Consider the following 16,034-nt stretch of genomic DNA (forward strand, 5'->3'; position numbering starts at 1 on the left):
TGCTAGGACAGAGCAGACGCTTTGGGAAATAACACATGGATCAACCGTCTGCCCCATCTACCTCCCAGGCCTTTGCCTTCCTGCCTCCAGTGGAGGCAAGGAACTGCAGGAGGAGAGCTGCACTGGGAGCTTTCACACTGGAGCATGAAGAGTGACTGCTCCTGGCAAAAGTACCAAGCAGGGAATCTTTGAATGTTGGATGGGGTTGGGAGGTATCTACTAGGATGTGGGGCATCACCGCAGTTGTCCTCTGGTTGAAGAACTTCGTGCTCCAGACCAGCAGGGGAGCTGGTCTCTCTGGAAGGGGAGGATGTGCAGAGGACAGGAAAAACAACTAGTATTGTGCCATATATGTGGAAGGTACAAAAATGCCTATAGATCACAATATGGAGATCCACAGAGCAGGGGGATAAATATACCTGGCTGATGCTACTCTCAACATAGTCCTGATGATGTTCCTTAAGAACTGGACAATTTTGCAAAGTTTTTGTGGAGACAGGGAGCATTTTGTCCTAATTCCAGGAGAATTGTATTGGCCTGCCTTTCATCACTTGTCCCTGTTGCTTTTGTCTGTCTTAGTGTGTGATAGGGAATGTTCCTCTTCACGCTATCTAGTTTTATTAAGGATTCTGATAGACATAAGCTAAAAATTTCATTTATATACTGTGTATTCATATTGTCTGTGGTAAACACATGTATTTAATGGTGTCTTTCATTCATCTGTAGGTGATTTTATTAACACCCTTTAATCTTCCACTACAACAAAACCAGACAGGCATTCTCTCAGCCTATGGGACAGCTGGATCCAAACTAAGCCCTGAAAGAGAACTAGAGCTTCTTTATACTCTGTGAAGTGTTGTCCGCTTGACTTCCTGCATCAACAGTCAGTAGAAGGGGACAATACAGCTTACAGTGGTGTATGTGACTGTCTATCATAACCATCCAAGATAAATGACCTGCTGTGGGTCTGTTAGCCCTGACCTGACCTCTTCACAGGAAGCTCTGAGGAAAGCTTTTACCTAAAGAGAGTATATCTCAGCTGAGAACCCCTGCAAGGGAAGATGGACGCACTGTGATGGGTCCCTGAAGGGTAGCCTAGCTCTGCCCCAGCAGATCTGAGAGCCAGACATCTCTTGGCAGCCTCTGAGCCATGTGGGACACAGTAAGTTTGTTCTATCTGACCTTGTTTATGGTCCACTGGGACTCTGTTTGCTGATGGGACAGCTTCTGTCAGTAAAGCTCTGTTTGTTTTGCCCCATGGCAGAGTCCATGTAGTATGTTGTCACAAACTACGAAGCAGTGGGATTTCAGGGCTAATGCAGTATGTGTTCAAAGCACTATACCTTTCATCAGTAAGGAAAGGAGCTGACTCAATGCCAAAAGGCACAAAGCGGTCAGATAATCACAGAAATGCCAGTTGCTCACATAAACTCTGCTATTCAGATGCTAACGGCACTTTGGACTTTCCTTTCTTATTCCCAGCTATGTGATTTGAGCCCCAACCCTGGTACCTGGAGAACTCCCGCTTGAATGGGCACACCAGCCCTCTCCCCACAGCTGTGTCACCTGTTCAGCCCTTGATCACTGCTATTATTTCAAGGAAATGGGAATTCACCCAGGTGTAAGTCAACTCTATTAATTTTTTCAGTAGATTCAGCACAACAAAAGCATCAGGCTTTTTCCCTCTACTCACACTCATTTCAAGCAAAGAATCACTAAGCTCTTAAAAAACAGTTGGTTATGATAGTCCCTGGACAGGGTGGTTTTTGATTGTGCATTCTGAGAACCAGGAGTACTTATATGGTAGCTACAAGGCAGTCTCAGTGCCTCAAAACCCTGCTTGTCTTTGATATGACTCTAACTAGCTTTTGGAGGTATTTAAAAAAAAAAGTTCATAGCTGTGTTACTCCCTAATCCAGCATTCAAGTCCAAAGCACAGAGGCACTAGAGTTTCCCAGCAGAAAAAGGTGCAAGAGAAATAAAAGCTTTTTAAATGCAAATATTTCAATGAACACTCTAAATTTTCACTGCAATGGGAACAAGGATGAGTTCAAATTCTCAGGAGGGAAAGAAGCATGAAGACCACCATGGGCTATGTATCTCAGTCCTGTGACACATCCTCTTAATCATACCTTTCTGTCCAGCATTCCCTGTTGGGTAGCGCACCTCTGTCCTTGACCACACGGGGCTGCTTTCATTATGTTTAAACTGAGCACATGTACGCAATGGTGATATCATCCATACCCTGTAAAGCGTTAGCCAGCAAATACTGATCTGGAAATATCCTTTATAAGTTCCCAGTCCCAGGTTTAACAGAGAATCTGTTTTTAAGTAACTTGGTTATTGAGCTTTCCTTGGACTAACAGTTTTAAAGAAAACAGAAATTTAAAGAAAAGAAATTTATGCTTTTCATGTCGATGTCCTTGAATATGATTAATACTCTGGTTACACAAACTCAGCTCAGCACTGATGTTGCTACAAATAACTGCTGGCTTCTTGTAAAGGAGAATTTCTATGACAAAAATAGCTTTTCAGTTCAGTCCTACCCCTGGAGATGAATTTATTACAAATGAATTATGCTGATTTATACAAATGAGTCTTTATTTCTCTTATATTTGATTGCATTCAGTTTTTTTTCCATATGCCATTTGCAAACAAAATACTTATGATTTATTACTTTACTAAACAAGGAAGTGTTCTTTGTGGTTGGAAAACTTCTGTTAACTTCAACATGACGCTCATATGGAAGGTCTGAAGAAGGCTTTGCCTTATTAAGGAAAAGTTGCTACACTGTGTACTATGTCTCATGTAAGAAACACAGACCATGTGGAAGATGCTCTGCTGAAGGAAAATGTTTGAAAGGAAAAAAACAACATAGAATAAGGTAATTCATTAAGTGTTGTAGTCATCATAAGAACTTTGGTTACAGCCAGGAAAGAATCTCAGAGTAAGAGAAAATATCTGTGCACAGAGGAGATGAACAATGTAATGAAAAGTAGGTCCTAAAATGCAAATTCATGTAAAAGAGAGCATATGCCTAGACCTCATTTAGATTTGCGGTTCACACAGATGCAGATTCTTTAGCCATCAAAAAAGCCATACCCTATCTCACATATTCAAGGGACAGATACTGGAATGTACAAATTGAATTTATTTTCTGTTCCTGTATCTTCTATCTTTTAAGTCTGAGCTCTATCCTGCTGGTAAATCTAACGGATGAAATTTTAAGACACCTTGGGCCCCAGTTGCTCCATCCAGAGATTACTACCTCATGTCCATGCCTGTCTCACAGTCTTGACATAGTCACAGTTGTGTCAAGAGTGACTGAGAAGAGGCATCAAAGAGAGGCAAATATACTCCAGCCCCTCTAGCCGCATCTAGGTTGGCAGGGTGGAAAAGATGGTGCAGCAATCATGACAGAAAGCTTATGTAGGTACAGCCTGACTACCAAAGTGTCTTGTGGAGACGTTAATATAAGCCATTAATCGAAATGGTGTTGTGCTAACCTGCCAGAATGTGAGCTGCAGAGGCTAAAGGCAATGACAGAGCCTCTTCTTTTGCCTTCGTTGAAAGAGGGAAGAGAATTGTTGCATTAAACCGTCTCGGTGACCTGTCACAATGCTCAACATCCCAAAAGTTTACAGTGTCAAAGACTTGTTTAAGAAAAAGGATATGAGCAATAGAATCATATCATAAAGTTCATTTTATTGAATGTATTAATTCATCTAGCTGATCTGCCTTCTGTTTCTTCACTATAGACAAAAATGTTAATCTATTAAATAATAACAAATGATAACACTTTGCAAAGTTTAGCCCTAATACTTTCTATTTGGCTTTGGGAGCAAAAGATTTCAAGTATAATTCAAAAATATCTACATAAGGGTTTTTCTTAGTGATTGTTTAAGGCCATGTCTGCAACAGAAAGATAAATAAAGTAAGGAATCAATTAAAATTTAAATAGTAATTCCAAGATGTTTCTCTGTGTAGAAAACTTCATTCCAGAATGAGAACTTTTATTCCCCGGTGAACTTGTCACTCTGAAAGTTGTTTGCATAAGAAGGGTTCCTTTACACCAAGAGAAGAAGGTCTGTAGGGCAAGTTCTGCTAGTAAAATGTTATAGTTTCAGCATACCAGTTATGAGCAGTAAGATGCTTGTGAGAAGCCAAGCTTTTACTGTGATTCTGCTACACTGTTTTCTGCAGGTAGAACTGCAAGTATGGAGCCTCAAGTTCTGGGGTTTATAGGAAAAGGAGCCCTGTGCCACCATCTTCTGGTAAAATCAAGGAATGGACATGACAAATTCTGTCACGTTTTGAAACTAGAAAGAAAAGAAGCTTTCTGGCTTGCTGTTGTGTCAGTGAGGATTTTGATTTTCTTGTTATGTTTTAGCAGCAGGATTGGTGAAATGCTGTACCTGAACTGACTGCTGTCACTCAGGAGTAAGGGTTTGGTGTCATGGTAGGTAGTTCATGTACAGATCAGCTCAGTAGTGGGGAAGGAGGCATATTAAATATTAGAAATTATTAGGGGAAAAAAAAGACAGCAAATCAGATAGGAACATTGCACCACTGTCTAAATCTCTGGATCATACACGCCTGGATTAGAGCATGTAGTTCCAGTCCTGTAATAACAGAAAGGATAAATGAGAACTAGAAAATCTTTAGAAAAGAGTGGTAAGGTTAATCTAAGGTCTGGAACAGCTCCTGTTTGAGGTGACAGATCTTCAGCCTGGAAAACTGGCAACTTAAGTGGCATAAAGAAGGCAAAAATTATTTGTGGCACAGAATGGGTTAATGGAGACTGAATCGTTCTAATGTCAAAACTACAGACAATCATCCGAAGTATGTAAGAGCCAGGTTCAAAGCCAACAAAAGGAAGTGGTTCTGCACACAGCAGATCCTGCAACCCCGAAGGTGTACCAGCCCAGTACGTGTTCCTCATGCATCTCTCCTGGTGCTTCCTTGCATGACAGACCTGGGCTGAGGGCACTTTCTGGGGAGAGTTTCCAGCCTCAGCCCAAGGAGACTGAATAAAAGTTCTTGAGCTCTCAACCATCTCTTGCGCTGCCAACCTTGGACTTTCTTTATTGAGGGAAGATGTGAGCTAATATAGTAGGAAAGGTCAGAAAAGACCGATGTTTACCCAGGTGCGATGGACAGACTCTCTATTACGGGCTGCAGAAATCAATGTGTTTTGTCCTTCTCCCATTACATAGGCACTGGCCTGAGATAAATCTAACCTACCAACAGGTACCTTCTATGACTAGAAATGTATTTCTGCATGGGCAAAGTGAATGTTTAGTGCTATCTATCCATAACTGTAGCTTTTGTACTGCGTGTAAAGCCGTGGAAACTTAGGTCAACTGTATTTCTTTGGGAAGCAAACCACTTTCAGTCCAAATCATACAATGTACAACAGGTCAAAGATTCATAATTTCATCATTTTCCAGTTCTCTAATTCACTGTGCACACTTGGAAAAACCTTTTCAAAGTGCTTCTGCAGGACTCTAGTTTAAGGCTCAAAGTCTTTCACTTGGAATCAGACACTAATTTAAATTTGAAGGACTGCTGGGCTGCTCCGCTCCAGATTGATTACACATGGAGGTATAGCCTCTCTGCTTTACCAAGATGGATTCTAGATCATGATGCTTCCCAGTCACTATTACTTCATCTAAGCAAATATCTTTTATATCACATGCTTTTACATAGACTTGCTGGACTTGCTACCTGCATATTTGCTCAAACTAATTTTATCACAGTTCTTCATTAGGTGTTATCATGTAACTAGAGTAAAGATTAGGTTCAGGAGAGTTACACTTTCAGAAATTGTTTTTTAAATTTTCTTCTCCAATAGTACCTATTAATGACTGACACAGAATCTCAGTTGAAATATATGGTAATCTGGACTATCCAGTCGGGTTATAAAATGTTATAAAACATTTTTAGCATTTTCTGAACCTACTCTTCATCTGTCTTGTGCTGCTAAATCACTCCACAAAGTGTTGTACTGTCTACAAACCTGGAGAGGACATAAAACATTTTATGTCATAACATTTTATAATCATTAATGATGGTAAAAGATTGAGTTACATTGTTATTAAAAGGTAATATATAATAAATTGTGTTTTTTCATAAGTAAATGTAAGGATGAGGAAAATGTTCATGATAGCTAGTGAGAAATGGAGTCACATGAACTGTGAAAACTGAGAAAGTGTGACTCACATAACTTCAAATGCAAAGAAAATAAAACAACCAGCTTGGTTTCCAAAGGAAACAGCATCAAATTTTCATGTTTGTAGCCACTTGCCTTCTCTTAGCTCCCCTCCAATGCCATTGCGGCATATTGGCAAATTTCAGTCAGGCTTAACAGAAAGGCAGGAGTTTGAAAAACTACTACGCTACTCTGTGAAAATCAGTGAAATCCAAGTTTGTGCCTGTTGTGGGGAAGGCAGGCGGGACTCATCTGCTTTAAATTCTGCTGGCAGCAGCAGGCACCGAAGGTGTGGCAGGGAACCCCAGCCCCAGCCCCAGCCCCAGCCCCAGCCCCAGCCCTGCTCTCCTGCCTGCTAGGAGTTGTCCTAGAGGCTGTGGAGTAAAGCTGTAGTTACTGTGGTGAGGAAAGGCATAAATCCTTAGTAAACTAGGCTTTATTAACACCACTGCTTACAGAACAGTTGGTTAAAAATTCTGCTTTGTCTTGACTCCATCAGAGTATAGTGAGTGCCACCATGTTTCCTCTGAGTCATTTTAGGTTTTTTTTCTTTTTTCTAGGAGTGCAGTTTGGAAAAAAATAAAGTTCATGAATGTTTGCACTGTGAAAATTTAGTGTTTCGTGTGAATCAGTACCATGCATTGACATTGTGCTCTTAATCTGCATTAGACTAGAACAGAGGGATAGGCTCAGATATTTAATCTCATTAATTTCTTCAGGCGAGTTTATTAGTTGGATGCTTCTGAAGTCGATGATAGGATGTTTTGCCTATAGAAGTGCTGCATACTAAAATATCACAATACTTCAAGATCAGATAAAGACAGGAGTTTCTACCTCACCACAGCTTGCTGGAAGGAGTCTACATCTAAATAAAAATAAAATAATAAAACAGTAATTACTAATGACATATTCTGTTCTGATGAGAGATTGTCTGAAAGAGTTAATGACTCTCAGCCTGGATATTTACAACCTAATCAACTTATTTCATTGCCTTACTTTTAATATGTATTATTGGTTTTTTTCTATGGGTTTTTTCGTTTCATTTACACTTGATAGTGATTTTCAGGTTTTTCAACAAAATCTTGGTAAATGAATTTAAAATATTTTTAGATCACTTCATATCAGGATGGAAAAAAATCTCATTTTTACTAGCTTTTAGCAAACATTGGCTGAAAACACTGTGGGAATCTGCATATAAAATCTAGTAACTGTGCAATACTTCAAAGCTCTGAAAAAAGTGTTTTGAAGCTATTGTTTTGTTATCAAAACATCACAGTTAATTTGAGATAGCATTTCTTCAGGTTTTTTTTTCAATTCAAATCATAACACATTAATTATTGCCACAGGTTCTGATTTAGCAAAGATAATGATTATCTTTAGCAGAACTACTCACACACTACTCATATGACTAGAATTAATAACACTTGCACATCTTGTGCAATCAGGTATCACATTCAAAAACAATTCCTAGGGCCTTTGTTTCTTCTTCTACTTGAATTGTTCTTGGCGGGAAACCTAAGTTTCCTATCTCCCAGGCTTGTGCTTGCATTAGTAGATTAACACATCATGCTAGTTGATCTTTCTCCAGTACTATGAATACCTATAGGGGTGTGTGTATTTACATACATAAATATTATATGTCTTTCACAGTTAGAAGAAAACACACACAGTTACCCCCCCACAATTATCTACACGCCTGAAATAAATAGTTTTTTGTATTTTATTCGATTTTTAAGCAGAAGTTCCTCAGAGGAAAGGCTGGGAATTGTCTTTCCCTTCACTTTCTCATCAGCCTCTTGCAGCCTGAAGATGAGCTATTCCTCTGCCAAGTGAACAATTTGGGTCTGATTATCTCAGGTTGAACAGTTTGTAAGACTTGAGGGTCTTGTATCCAGATCAAGTGATCAAGTGCTCCAGTCACTAGGTGAGTAAACAAAAGACTAGTACTGCTGAGTTCAAAAAGAAAATGGTATGCCCTGCCCTGTTTTGCTGCTTGGGTATGCAGCCATATGAAACAACCACAGGACAAGAGCCTTGGTTTGATATTGAGGGGAAGAAAGCTCAGTTCCCTTGCAGATATTGCCTTCAGACTCCTAAATGCAGCTCCCCACCAGCCTGTTCCCATTCAGAGGTGTTGAACACCTCATGTGAGGCATTTTGATACCTGATGTAGCTTGGGGATCCTGCTCAGGAACCAGATGCTTGGGAGCTTGCAGAGGAGGACATGTGTGTTAACCTGGCCACTGCTCTTTGCTATGTATTACCATAGTTCTTCATCCTGGCACAGGCTCTCATCTATACTGATGCTCTTTTCCAAGAAGATGGTGAAATTCTTCACCAATACAGTCCAGAAAAAATTGTATCTTCATAATTTGCACTGTATGCCTTTTGAAGTTTGTATTTGATAAGAACGTCCGCCAAATGACATTCTCCTGTGTATAGTTCAGCAGTAAGTAACAAAGCAAACACGTGAGCAGGCCACATCCACACGACAAAAACCTTTTGGATTACAATACATCTTGTGTTCACTTTTCCTCAACTTTTCTATTTAAAATTCAATTATCAAGAATTGTACATGAATAATTAATTTCTTGAAGACAGAAGAAGCAAAACCTGCATGAAGGAACAAGCACATCCGGGTTCCCTGATGGAGAAATGCAAGTTAAAATGGAGGGTAGAGTTAATCAACAATGAGAAGCATCTTCTAGGTTGGTCCTTGTGCTGGTTTTGTCTGGGATAGAGTTAATTTTCTTCATAGTAGTTAGTATGGGGCTATATTTTGGATTTGTACTGAAAACACCATTGATAATACAGAGATGTTTTTGTTACTGTTTAGCAGTGCTTACACAGAGTCAAGGCCTTTTCTGCTTCTCACACCACCCCATCAGCCAGAAGTCTGGGGGTGCACAAGAAGTTGGGAGGGGAGACAGCTGGGACAGCTGACCCCAGCTGACCAAAGGGATATTCCATACCGTATGACGTCATGCTCGGTATATAAAGTTGGGACGAAGAAGAAGGAAGCGGGGGGGGACATTCAAAGTGATGGCATTTGTCTTTCCAAGTAACCACGATGCATGATGAAGCCCTGCTTCCCTGGAGATGGCTGAACACCTGCCTGCCCATGGGAAGTGGTGAATGAATTCATTGTTTTGCTCTGCTTGTGTGCGCAGCTTTTGCTTTATCTATTAAACTGTCTTTATCTCAAACCATGAGTTTTCTCACTTTTACCCATCCAATTCTCTCCCCATCCCACTGCAGGGGAGTGAGTGAGCAGCTGTGTGGTGCTTAGTTGCCGGCTGGCAACCACAACAGTCCTTTAGGAGAACTTATTGTCAACATGACCAAGTTAGTGTCATTCTAAGAAACTGTATACAAGCTGTAAGTATTAAAAACCCAAAGTCTAACATTGCTGAGAAAGTATGCTCCATTTTTCCAGCACATTGAAATTTTTAATTAGTGGGGGATTTCATTTTTTTTTTTATTCTCTCTCTCTAATATCTTGGCAAGGTAGAAAGTTATATAACAAAAAGAAATAAAATGTAAAGCTACAAAAGCAAGAAACCCCAGGAAACAGAAAAGCCTAAGAGTTGGCTGTCTTGCAGGGTAAGGAAGGAATTGTGTGCATTATCTTTTACATATCTAGTTTTTTGGCATGGTGGAACCTGGAAAAGGAAGCCCTATGAACGGATTAGTTACTTGCTCGGCAACATGGCATCACTGAATTGCTATCCCTGATGTAGTCAAGTTGTAAATCATAGCCCCATGATGCTCTCCAAGCTATAGACCACCGTAAATGTGTTTTTGCTATTGCAAGTAACATAAACATTTCCTGCTTTACACGGTTTTAGATAGTATCAGAGGGTAGCTTGAAACAGACCCAGCTTCCAGAATTTCTGAGGCTGATACCTTTGGTTAGAAAGTGAAGAAAATAACAAGGAATAATGAGCAAAGCAGAAAGAATTTTGATTCTCAGCAGAGGTTATGTATATCTATGTTTTTCTTTAAAGGTAAGATATACTACAGCGTTTCATTGCAACTATGAGATTCTGGTAACAGACTGAGACTGAGACTGAGGGTAAAAAATTGTCTTTATATCCCAAAGAAGGACATTATCAGAGTACTGTGGTTGCAAGGCTAAACATTCAGTCTTTAGGAAATACCAGAATTGATACTGGTATTATTACATCCAGCCTTGATGTAATAAAAATCACTGAAATAATGGGAATAAACATGACATGTTTTGCCAGTGTTTTAATGAAACAGCTGTAGAGACACTTGGAAGTCCTGGTCTCTTGTCTCACTTCTGGGACTGGGTATATTCCAATGGCTCCTGTGTGTCTGTCTTGTATTAACACCTGCCCTCTCTTTCCTCCTTGTTGCCTTCTCCAGGCACTTATCCACCAGGTCTCATACCCCCCTTCCCTTCCTCCACTCTATTAAATGGTTGTTTAATCATCAAAGCTGCAAGCATTTCTTACCTGAAGCTTTGGTTATGGCAGAGGAGCATTTCCAGCAGGTCCTGCATCATGGTTTCAGCTTGTGTTGAGGTGATAAAGGTGCTTTCCCAATGTCTTTCCCCTTGATGGAAAACCAGGTATGGATAACCATCATCAACTGCATAGCAGAGTTTAAAGATCCTCCTTGAACTGGATACCAGTGACATTCAGTAACATGAAATATTAAAAGGAACAGCTCTGTTTTGGTGCTGCAAGAATAAATGCAATGATGAGAGGAGTGAATCCAAGGGGACACATGCTGGCCTGTGTTTCTTGATTGCCTTTCAGAGTTCCCTAACAGGACCTGAACTCGGACTACAGGTTAAAAATCTCAACATTATTGCAGTGCCAGGATGAGCTAAGACCATCTGTATTGGCATCTGCATCTCCACTTAAAAAGGAGTCATACTTCAGGCCATGCCTCCATTTATCTCCTTTCTGGCTCATTGCTAACAGACAAGCTGATCTCTGTTAATGAAGATTTAGGACTATTGGTATGAGTTTACACAGCTTGCTAGACTGGAAATACTTAAGTTGCACTTTTCTACCCTGTAAATCTTATGCACTGTTTTATAAGCTGTAATAGGCTAGTGACCACATGCATTGCTGGCTATTTTTTCACAGTTCATAATCCACCTGTAGTTACTCAGCAATGGTTCAGTGATTTATGGATTTTGGGTATTACCCTCACTTCAAAATCTGATGGTTGCCATCAGCCTCTTGGGGTGTTCAGGCAATGCAGAACCAACAGGGTGCAGATTGTATATTTCCAATCTACATAGGATCATAGAATCATGGAATGGTTTGGGTTGGAAGCGACATTGAAGATCATTTAGTTCCAGCTCCCTGACATGGGCAGGGACACCTTCCGCTAGACCAGGTTGCTCAAAGCCCCATCCAACATGCCCTTGAACTCTTCCAGAGATGGGGCATCCATAAAGTCTCTAGGGACCCTGTTCCAGTGCCTCACAACCCTCATAGTGAAGAATTTCTTTTTCATATCTCATCTAAATCTACCTTCTTTCAGTTTAAAGCCATTACCCCTTGTCCTATTGCTACATGCCCTTGTAAAAAATCTCTCTTCAGCTTTATTGTAGCTCCACTTCAGGTACTGGAAGGGTGCAATAAGGTCTCTCTGGAGCCTTCTCTTCTCCAGGCTGAATAACCCCAACTCTCAGACTGTCCTCACAGGAGAGGTGTTCCAGCCCTCTGATCATCTTCATGGCCCTCCTCTAGACCCAATCCAACAGGTCCATGTCTTTCCTGTGCTGAGGGATCCAGAGCTGGATGCAGGACTCCAGGTGGGGTCTCACATGAGCGCAGTAGAGGGGCAGAATCACCTCCCTCGACCTGCTGGTCAAGCTTCTTTTGATGCAGCCCAAGATATCATTGGCTTTCTGGGCTGCAAGTGCACATTGCTGGGTCATGTTGAGCTTCTCATCAACCAACACTCCCAAGTCCTTCTCCTCAGGGCTGCTTTCAATCCATACTCCTCTCAGCCTGTAGTTGTGCTTGGGATTGCCCTGACCCATGTGTAGGACCTTGCACTTGGCCTTGTTGAACTTCATGAGGTTCTCACGGGCCCAACTCTCAAGCCTATCAAGGTTCCTCTGGACGGCATCCCCTCCCTCCAGCGTGTTGACTGCACCACACAGCTTGGCGTTGTCAGCAAACTTGCTGAGGATGCACTCAATCCCACTGTCCATGTCACCAACAAAGATGTTAAACAGTGCCAGTCCCAATACTGACACCTGAGGAACGCCACTCATCGCTGGTCTCCACTTGGACATTGAGCTGTTGACGGCTACTCGTTGAGTGTCACCATCCAGCCAATTCCTTATGCACCAAGTGGTCCATTTGTCACATCCATGTCTCTCCAATTTAGAGACAAAGATGTCAAATGCTTTGCACAAGTCCAGGTAGATGATGTCAGTTGCTCTTCCTTTATCCACCAATGCTGTAACCCTGTTGTAGAAAGCCACCAAATTTATCAGGCATGATTTGCCCTTAGTGAAGCCATGTTGGCTGTCACCAGTCACCTCCTTATTTTCCATGTTCCTCAACATAGTTTTCCAGGAGGATCTGCTCTATGATCTTGCCAGGCACAGAGGTGAGACTAACTGGCCTGTAGTTCCCCAGGTCTTCCTTTTTTCTCATTTTAAAAATGGGGTTTATGTTTTCCCTTTATCCAGTCAGTGGGAACTTCACCAGACTACCACAACTTCTCAAATATGATGGATATTGGCTTAAAAACTTCATCTGCCAATTCCCTTAGGACCTGTGGAAGCACCTCATCAGGTCTCATGGACTCATGCACCTTCAGGTTCCTTATATGGTCTCAAACCTGATCTTCTCCCAGAGTGGGTGGTTCTTCATTCTCCCAGTCCCTGCATTTGCTTTCTGCGACTTGGACAGCGTGTCTTGAGCACTTGCAGGTGAAGAATGAGGAAAAAAGGTTGTTGAGTACCTCAGCCCTCTCCATATCCTGGGCAACCAGGTCTCACATTTCCTTCCAGAGACGGGCCACATTTTTCCAAGTCTTCCTTTTATCACCGACACACCTATAGAAGCTTTTCTTGTTGCCCTTATGTCCCTGGCCAGACTTAATTCTATCAGGGCTTTAGCTTTCCTAACCTGATCCCTGGCAGCTCAGACCATATCTCCGTATTTCTCCCAGGCTACCTGTCCTTGCTTCCACCCTCTGTAGGCTTCCTTTTAGTGTTTGAGTTTGTCCAGGAGCTCCTTGTTCATCCATGCAGGCCTCCTGCATTTTTGCCTGACTTCCTCTTTGCTGGAGGAGGTGATCCTTGAACATTAACCAGCTTTCTTGGGCCCTTCTTCCCTCCAGGGCTTTATCCCATGGTAGTCTACCAAGCAGATCCCTGAAGAGGCCAAAGTCTGCCCTCCTAAAGTCCAGGGTAATGAGCTTGCTGTGCACCGTCCTCGCTGCCCTGAGGATCTTGAACACCACCATTTCATGGTGGAGTTCAGCCGAGGCTGACCTTGAGCTTCACATTCCCCACCAGCCCCTCCTGTATAACTGTGGGAATGATACCATAAGTGCTAAGTGGAATGACAAAACCATCGTATACAATGGAGAGGAGTGCCACAGGGGCAGACAGATCATTTCCTGCCATAGTTAGTCCTTGAGTGGTCTGTCCATATGTGATATTCAACCCTGAATATCATCCAGTGATGACAACATGTCTTCTTTAGCACTGGCTGAAAGGTGAATTGGCAACGTGTTTTGTGTGCTGCTGGTGTCCTTTTCAGCTACATATGACACAGAAGACTAACCTGAGGAAACAAAGTATTCACTGGCCACATGTCTGTCTTTGCATATGGTTTCTGGAACCATCTGGAACCAATGTAAATGTTGTTTCTTAGTGGTGGTGTTTTTGTTGTGTATTTTCTAAAGAGTCCAGACAAAAGTCTTCACCAGCTCCTCAAATACCCAGTCACAGGCAATGGACAACAGCAATGAGTGAACAGCTGTATTGACTGGAAATGTCTCGCTAGGGTGGTAATGTCACTTGTTATTCTCTGAAGAAATTTAGAGACCGTTCACCAATCGTATACTGTCTGCTCCTCTTAGCAAAAGACCCAAAACTATTAAATGTGTTGTCAAGGGTTGTGACTGAGGTATACAGTAAGGCAGAAGGGCTTACCCTGTTTTGAAATCCTGAGAGAGAGCTTACGACTCTGGCAGTGCCCCTGTCCCATCTACCAGTTCCCCAGGGCCGAGCTCAGCGGGGCGGTGGGGCAGGGAGGCTGTGCTCCCCGTGAGCTGTGCTGGCGGCTTCATCCCCCGCAGCCAGACCCGGGCGAGGGGTGGCCTTCACACGAAATCACGGCCTTCAGCTCCAGCCATGAAGGGCATGGCTCTCCTGCCAGGCACCCACAGCGGCAAGCTTCTCATGTCAATCCACAAGCACGGAAGCAGCACCATCCTCACCACCCAGTACTGTGAGCTTGTGTCTGGGTTGGACAAACCGCCCAAAATATGTAGCGTCATTACTGCTTGCTGTGCATCCTCACTGGCAATTTTTATTTGAACTAATTAATGATTAATAGGAGCACTCTGCTTAATCCTGTTCAATGGTACTGAAGAGAAGAAGGAGCAGACAAGACCAGATGTACACAACAAGATCCTTTTTGTAGCACTGTAAGTACCCTTTTAGTTTTCCCTTGGATCACTTGGACATTTCATTTTGGGGGATTATGTTTTTGCCTGGGAAGGGCACCTTTTTACATGTAAACAAAGTGATATACCTGTTACACAAAAAATCAAGACATGCCAAAAGCCAGCAATAACTGGCTATTAGTAAAGAAGATACTTCACATAATTAAATAAAAACATGGAAACAATAGAGATGCCTATAGACTTTGTTACTACAGTGATTCAATATTTTGTCTTTGAAGAAACTGTAAAAGTATTTTGTCATTTTGGTCCTACACACCATGATCTGTGTTTATATCACATCTTTGTTTAACATGGATTTAATTCTCTAATTATTTAATGAATTGTGGAAGACTAACAGGGCTGCAGTAGCCATCCTCCAGTACTGAGTACAAAAACAACTTGTACCAGTTACTCTGAAGAAAAGTTCACAAGCTTCCAGTTATTTGCAAATCTTAAAAATTTCAGTCCTACCCTATTTTTTAAAAGTTAATATGATCAAAATTACCTCTTCTTAGAGAGTACTCGCTTATACAAACTGTGTATCAGGAGGCATATTCTTTCAGGGGATCACTGGCATGCATCAGGAATATGAAATATCCAAGGGTAGGTTTTTGGAGAATAGGTGTGTTCTAACAGCTTCGTTTTACTTGGCTGGAGCACACAGCATGAAGAAATTTATTTTCATGCCATGTTTTGTATGTCTATCTCTTTTCCAGAAACAATTAAAAGGAAAATGAAACCCACCTTCCCCTTGTGTTTATTGCTGGCTGGTTTGTGTACTGTTGCCCAGTGTCATCAGCACCCTCATTACCGTAATAAGCAGGATGATCCTAAAGGGACACGTTATCCAGGACGCAGTTCTCATGGGGAAGGAGTTTATCCAGTTAAGAACAAAACCTTTGTCAAACTAGTTCCCAGCAATGCTGACTTTGCATTTTCATTTTACAAGCTGGTCGCATCTGAAGCAATGGATCAAAATATTTTCTTTTCACCCATAAGCATCTCTGCTTCCTTTGCAATGCTGGCACTCGGTGCCAAGTCAGCAACGTTGACGCAGATTCTGGAAGGGCTTGCCTTTAACCTGAAAAAGACTCAGGAGCAGGAAATACATGAAGGTTTTTGCCAACTCCTTCACATGCTCAAC

At 41.8% G+C, this 16,034-nt stretch overlaps 1 pseudogene; it reads left to right on the top strand.

Moving 5' to 3' along the window:
* Positions 1-15,623: 15,623 nt before the first annotated feature.
* LOC104628163 overlaps positions 15,624-16,034 on the top strand; it is a 3,253-nt pseudogene continuing 2,842 nt past the window's right edge.

Source organism: Phaethon lepturus, unplaced genomic scaffold (genome assembly GCF_000687285.1).
Source record: "Phaethon lepturus isolate BGI_N335 unplaced genomic scaffold, ASM68728v1 scaffold3031, whole genome shotgun sequence".
NCBI classification, from domain to species: Eukaryota; Metazoa; Chordata; class Aves; order Phaethontiformes; family Phaethontidae; genus Phaethon; species Phaethon lepturus.